This window comes from Cherax quadricarinatus, chromosome 10 (assembly GCF_038502225.1).
Source record: "Cherax quadricarinatus isolate ZL_2023a chromosome 10, ASM3850222v1, whole genome shotgun sequence".
Classification (NCBI taxonomy): domain Eukaryota; kingdom Metazoa; phylum Arthropoda; class Malacostraca; order Decapoda; family Parastacidae; genus Cherax; species Cherax quadricarinatus.
Window position 1 is genome coordinate 39,817,997 of NC_091301.1, and position 7,760 is coordinate 39,825,756.

A 7,760-nucleotide genomic window follows, 5' to 3' on the forward strand; every position below is an offset into this window, starting at 1 on the left:
ATTATTTTAAGATTGAGATTAATATTTCTGTTTATGGTCAAATGGGTGAGTGAGTGTAAGTGTGAACCACTAGGTGGTATTCGTGTAGTTAGTTGATGGGGTGTATCAGGGAGATAAGATGTTTTCTAATGGTAGTTTTGAAGGTGATGAATGTGTCTGCAGTTCTAGAGTTCTCAGGTAGGGTGTTCCAGATTTTAGGGCCTTTGACATACATTGAATTTTTGTAAAGGTTTAGTCGGACACGGGGAATGTCGTAGAGATGTTTGTGTCTGGTGTTATGCCTGTGGGTTCTGTCACAACTATCAAGAAAGCGTTTTAGGTCAAGGTTGATATTGGAGTTTAAGGTCCTGTAGATGTAGATTGCACAGTAGTAAGTGTGGATGTACTGAACAGGGAGTAAGTTTAGATCTATGAAGAGTTGGGGGGGGGGTGTTGCCAGGGATGGGATTTAGTGATTATTCTTACTGCAGCTTTTTGTTGGGTTATTATTGGCTTTAGGTGTGTTGCTGCAGTTGATCCCCAAGCACAAATAGCATAGGTGAGGTATGGATAAATAAGTGAGTGGTATAGTGTGAGAAGGGCATTTTGCGGCACGTAGTATCGTATCTTGAAGAGGATCCCAACCGTTTTGGATACTTTTTTGGTTATGTGTTGGATATGGGTGCTGAAATTCAGGTTGTTGTCAAGGTATAGGCCTAGAAATTTGCCCTCATTATGTCTGGTAATTAGAGTGTTGTCGATCTTAATGTTAATTTGTGCATCTCCTGCTCTGCTACCAAACATAATATAGTAGGTTTTGTCAGTGTTAAGCGTAAGTTTATTGGCTGTCATCCAAGTCGATATTTTGATCAGCTCCTCGTTAAGAATGGTGTTGAGGGTGGCAAGATTAGGGTGAGAGATGACATAAATCGTGTCGTCAGCAAAGAGAATGGGTTTCAGGTTTTGGGATACGTTTGGAAGATCATTGATGTATATGAGGAAGAGCAGGGGACCAAGGACACTTCCCTGCGGAACTCCAGTATCAAGTGGCCGTGTTGTTGATGCTGTGTCTTTAATGGTGACATACTGATACCTATTAGTAAGGTAAGATTTGAAATAAGCAAGCGCATGGCCTCTTATACCGTAATGGTCAAGTTTGTGGAGTAGGATGTCGTGGTCTACTGTGTCAAAAGCTTTTCTTAGGTCAATAAAAATTCATAGTGGATATTCCTTATTTTCCAATGCTGTGTAAAGCAGATCTAGCTTTTTTATGATTGCATCATTAGTGCTTTTATTTTTCCTAAATCCAAATTGGCAGGGGTTGAGTATGTTTTGTGCTGTTATAAATGAATATAGTCTCCTCGGGAGATATGCTCGGTGTTATACTCACCCCCAGATCTTTTTCCTTGAGTGAGGTTTGCAGACTTTGGCCGTCTAAACTATATTGTGTCTGCGGTCTTCTTTGCCCTTCCCCAATCTTCATGACCTAGTTGTTGTTATTGTTGAGGTTGCAGGGGTCGAATCCAAGCTCCTGGCCCCGCCTCTTCACTGGTCGCTACTAGGTCACTCTCCCTGTACCGTGAGCTTTATCATACCTCTGCTTAAAGCTATGTATGGATCCTGCCTCCACTACTTCGCTTCCCAAACTATTCCACTTCCTGACTACTCTGTGGCTGAAGAAATACTTCCTAACATCCATGTGATTCATCTGTGTCTTCAATTTCCAACTGTGTCCCCTTGTTACTATGTCCAATCTCTGGAACATCCTGTCTTTGTCCACCTTGTCAATTCTTTTCAGTATTTTGTATGTCGTTATCATGTACCCCCTATCTCTCCTGTCCTCCAGTGTCGTCAGGTTGATTTCCCTTAACCTCTCCTCGTATGACATACCTCTTAGCTCTGGGACTAGTCTTGTTGCAAATCTTTGCACTTTCTCTAGTTTCTTTACGTGCTTGGCTAGGTGTGGGTTCCAAACTGGTGCCGCATACTCCAATATGGGCCTAACGTACACAGTGTACAGGGTCCTGTATGTGTGTGTGTGTGTGTGTGTGTGTGTGTGTGTGTGTGTGTGTGTGTGTGTGTTTGTGTGTGTGTGTGTGTGTGTGTGTGTGTGTGTGTGTGTGTGTGTGTGTGTGTGTGTGTGTGTGTGTGTGTGTCTGTGTGTGTGTCTGTGTCTGTGTGTGTGTGTGTCTGTGTGTGTGTGTGTGTGTGTGTGTGTGTTTGTGTGTGTGTGTGTGTACTCACCTATTTGTGGTTGCAGGGGTCGAGCCCTAGCTCCTGGCCCCGCCTCTTCACTGGTTGCTACTGGGTCCTCTCTCTTCCTGCTCCATGAGCTTTATCAAACCTCGTCTTAGAACTATGTATGCGTGAGTGTGAGTGTGTCTGTGTGTCTGTGTGTCCGTATCCGTGTGACTTTTTCCAGTTCATACTATAATAATCTTTTCAATGGATCAGAATATCATTGACTATTGATGTACAGGTTATATATAGCGTTAATAGTCCTCCTGTAGTCGACAGACTTTAAACACACCAAACAAACAAGCATTCACAAAAATACTACCTGGTTAAGATGTTTTTTGCTATTCTTCACTCTGATAGCAGAGTAGTGAGAGTTGTGGCTCTGACGAGACCCACAACTCTCACTCTCGTCATTTCACTTAATTGTGAAGTGTCATATATGCCAAACTTGTTCCACTTGAGAGGTTGAATTAGACTAAGCTGATATACCACAAGTGTGACTTGTTATGCTGGCTTGTGTGACGGTGAAAGTGAGGGTGAGAGTGAAGGTGACACAGAATGAGATCCTATGGTGATGTAGATCATTGCAACTTTCCTTATGTATTTGAGACTGCTTGGGTTGAACATCAGTTTTCGCGACGTAACGTTCCCACTGCCACTATTTTTGTCACTCTGGCACTATTCTTGTCCCACTGCCGCTATTCTTATCCCACTGCCATTATTCTTGTCCCACTGCCACTGTTCTTGTCCCTCTGGCACTATTCTTGTCCCATTGCCACTGTTATTGTTCCACTGCCACTATTCTTGTCCCTATGCCACAATTTTGGCCCACTGCCACTATTCTTGTCCCACTTCCATTATTCTTGTCCCATTGCTACTATTCTTGTCCCACTGCCACTCTTCTTGTCGCACTGCCACTATTCTTGTCCAAAGGACTCTATTCTTATCCCACTGCCACTATTCTTGTCCCACTGCCACTCATCTTGTCCTACTGTCACTCTTCTTGTCCCACTGCCATTCTTCTTGTCTCACTGTCACTATTCTTGTTTAACTGCCACTATTCTTGTCCCACTACTACTCTTTTTGCCCCACTGCCACTATTCTTGTCCCATTGCTGCTATTGTTGTCTCACTGCCACTATTCTTGTCACACTGCCACTATACTTGTCCCACTGCCACTCTTTTTGTCCCACTGAAACTGTTCTTGTTCCACTGCCACTGTTTTTATCCCACTGCCACTATTCTTGTCCCACTGCCACTATTCTTGTCCCACTGCCAATATTCTTGTCCGATTGCTTCTATTCTTGTCCCAGTGCCACTGTTCTTTTCCGATTGCTTCTATTCTTGTCCCAGTGCCACTATTCTTGTCCCATTGGCACTATTCTCATCCCATTGCGACTATTCTTGTCCCACTGCCACTATTCTTGTCCCACTGCCACTGTTCTTGATAAACTGCCATTGTCCATGTCCCACTGCAACTGATCTTGTACCACTGCCACTATTCTTGTCCCACTGCCACTCTTCCTGTCCCACTACCACTACTCTTGTCCCACTACCACTATTCTTGTCCCATTGCTACTCTTCTTGTCCCACTGCACCTCTTCTTATCCTACTACCTCTATTCTTGTCCCATTGCCACTATTCTTGTCCCACTGCCTCTATTCTTTTTCCACTGCCGCTATTCTTGTCCCACTGCCACTATTCTTGTTCCACTGCCTCTATTCTTGTCCCACTGCTACTTTTCTTTTCCCACTAAAACTATTCTTGTCCTACGGCCTCTATTCTTGTCCCACTGCCACTATTCTTGTCGCACTACCAATCTCTTGTCCCACTGACTCTATTCTTGCCCCACTGCAACTGTTCTTGTCCCACTGCCACTATTCTTGTCCCATTGCTACTCTTCTTGCCCCACTGCACCTCTTCTTATCCTACTGCCTCTATTCTTGTCCCACTGCCACTATTCTTGTCCCACTGCCTCTATTCTTTTTCCACTGCCACTATTCTTGTCCCACTGCCACTATTCTTGTTCCACTGCCTCTATTCTTGTCCCACTTCCACTATTCTTGTCCCATTACTACTATTCGTGTCCCACTGCCACTCTTCTTGCCCCACTGCCACTATTCTTGTTCCACTGCCTCTATTCCTGTCAAACTGCAACTATTCTTGTCCCACTGCCATCCTTGTCTCACTGCCACTATTTTTGTCCCACTGCCACTGTTCTTGTCCCACTGCTACTCTTCTTGTCCAACTGCCACCCTTCTTGCCTCACTGCCACTATTCTTGTCCCACTGTCACTATTCTTGTCCCATTGTCTCTATTCTTGTCCCACTGCTACACAACTTGACCCATTGCCACTCTTGCCCACTGTCACTATTCTTATCCCACTGCTACTTTTCTTGTCCCACTGCAACTATTCTTGTCCTACGGCCTCTATTCTTGTCCCACTGCCACTATTCTTGTCGCACTACCAATCTCTTGTCCCACTGACTCTATTCTTGTCCCACTGCAACTGTTCTTGTCCCACTGCCACTATTCTTGTCCCACTGCCTCTATTCTTTTTCCACTGCCACTATTCTTGTTTCACTGGCTCTATTCTTGTCCCACTTCCACTATTCTTGTCCTATTACTACTAGTCGTGTCCCACTGCCACTCTTCTTGTCCCACTGCCACTATTCTTGTTCCACTGCTTCTATTCCTGTCCCACTGCCACTATTCTTGTCCCAATGCCTCTATTCTTATCCCACTGCCACTATTCTTGTCCCACTGCCACTTATCTTGTCCCACTCCCATTCTTCTTGTAACACTGCCATCCTTGTCTCACTGCCACTATTTTTGTCCCACTGCCACTGTTCTTGTCCCACTGCTACTCTTCTTATCCAACTGCCACCCTTCTTGTCTCATTGCCACTATTCTTGTCCCACTGTCACTATTCTTGTCCCACTGTCTCTATTCTTGTCCAACTGCTTCACAACTTGTCCCATTGCCACTCTTGCCCACTGCCACTATTCTTATCCCTCTGCTACTTGTCTTGTCCCACTGCAACTATTCTTGTCCTACGGCCTCTATTCTTGTCCCAATGCCACTCTTCTTGTCGCACTGATACTCTCTTGTCCCACTGACTCTATTCTTGTCCCACTGCAACTGTTCTTGTCCCTCTGCCACTATTCTTGTCCAAATAACTCTATTCTTATCCCACTGCCACTATTCTTGCCCCACTGCCACTCATCTTGTCCTATTGTCACTCTTCTTGTACCACTGCCATTCTTCTTGTCTCACTGCCACTATTCTTGTTCCACTGCCACTACTCTTGTCCCACTACTACTCTTTTTGTCCCACTGCCACTATTCTTGTCCCATTGCTGCTATTCTTGTCCCACTGCCACTATTCTTGTCCCACTGGCTCTATACTTGTCCCAACGCCACTCTTGTTGTCCCACTGAAACTGTTCTTGTTCCACTGCCACTGTTTTTATCCCACTGCCACTATTCTTGTCCCACTGCCACTATTCTTGTCCCACTGCCAATATTCTTGTCCGATTGCTTCTATTCTTGTCCTAGTGCCACTATTCTTTTCCGATTGCTTCTATTTTTGTCCCAGTGCCACTATTCTTGTCCCATTGGCACTATTCTCATCCCATTGCGCCTATTCTTGTCCCACTGCCACTATTCTTGTCCCACTGTCACTGTTCTTGATAAACTGACACTGTTCAAGTCCCACTGCAACTGTTCTTGTCCCACTGCCACTATTCTTGTCCCACTGCCACTCTTCTTGTCCCACTACCACTACTCTTGTCCCACTATCACTCTTCTTGTCCCACTGCTACTCTTCTTGTGCCACTGCACCTCTTCTTATCCTACTGCCTGTATTCTTGTCCCACTGCAACTATTCTTGTCCCACTGCCTCTATTCTTTTTCCACTGCCACTGTTCTTGTCCCACTGTCACTATTCTTGTTCCACTGCCTCTATTCTTGTCCCACTTCCACTATTCTTGTCCCATTACTACTATTCGTGTCCCACTGCCACTCTTCTTGCCCCACTGCCACTATTCTTGTTCCATTGCTTCTATTCTTGTCCCATTACTACTATTCGTGTCCCACTGCCACTCTTCTTGTCCCACTGCCACTATTCTTGTTCCACTGCCTCTATTCCTGTCCCACTGCAACTATTCTTGTCCCATTGCCACTATTCTTGTTCCAATGCCTCTATTCTTATCCCACTGCTACTATTCTTGTCCCACTGCCACTTATCTTGTCCCACTCCCACTCTTCTTGTCCCACTGCCATCCTTGTCTCACTGCCACTATTTTTGCCCCACTGCCACTGTTCTTGTCCCACTGCTACCCTTCTTGTCCAACTGCCACCCTTCTTGTCTCACTGCCACTATTCTCGTCCCACTATCACTATTCTTGTCCCACTGACTCTATTCTTGTCCCACTGCTACACAACTTGTCCCATTGCCACTCTTGCCCACTGCCACTATTCTTATCCCACTGCTACTTGTCTTGTCCCACTGCAACTATTCTTGTCCTACGGCCTCTATTCTTGTCCCATTGCCACTATTCTTGTCGCACTGCCACTTCCTTGTCCCACTGACTATATTCTTGTCCCACTGCAACTGTTCTTGTCCCACTGCCACTATTCTTGTCCAAATGACTCTATTCTTATCCCACTGCCACTATTCTTGTCCCACTGACACTCATCTTGTCCTACTGTCTCTCTTCTTGTCCCACTGCCATTCTTCTTGTCTCACTGCCACTATTCTTGTTCCACTGCCACTATTCTTGTCCCACTACTACTCTTTTTGTCCCACTGCCACTATTCTTATCCCATTGCTGCTATTCTTGTCCTACTGCCACTATTCTTGTCCCACTGCCACTATACTTGTCCCACAGCCACTCTTATTGTCCCACTGAAACTGTTCTTGTTCCACTGCCACTGTTTTTATCCCACTGCCACTATTCTTGTCCCACTGCCAATATTCTTGTCCGATTGCTTCTATTCTTGTCCCAGTGCCACTATTCTTTTCCGATTGCTTCTATTCTTGTCCCAGTGCCACTATTCTTGTCCCATTGGCACTATTCTCATCCCATTGCGACTATTCTTGTCCCACTGTCACTATTCTTGTCCCACTGCCACTGTTCTTGATAAACTGCCACTGTTCATGTCCCACTGCAACTGTTCTTGTCCCACTGCCACTATTCTTGTCCCACTGCCACTATTCTTGTCCCACTGCCACTCTTCTTGTCCCACTACCACTACTCTTGTCCCACTACCACTATTCTGTAAGTAAAAGCCTCTGCTCCTGTTTTTAATGGATATATTGGTTAAAAGCTTCAATTTTAACCAATTTTAAGACGTAGTTCATTCTGCCTTGATTTCCATGTGCTTTTAGATAATCACCATGTTTTTTAAATACTTTACTTATCATGGAGAGTGATTTCTTAGGCAGTGGGTAACTTTTGTGTCTTTCTAGCTTAGAATGTCAGCTCGGGTCATCTGGCAACCAAAGAAACAGTGTTGAAGGAGACGAACTTTACACAAGTTCT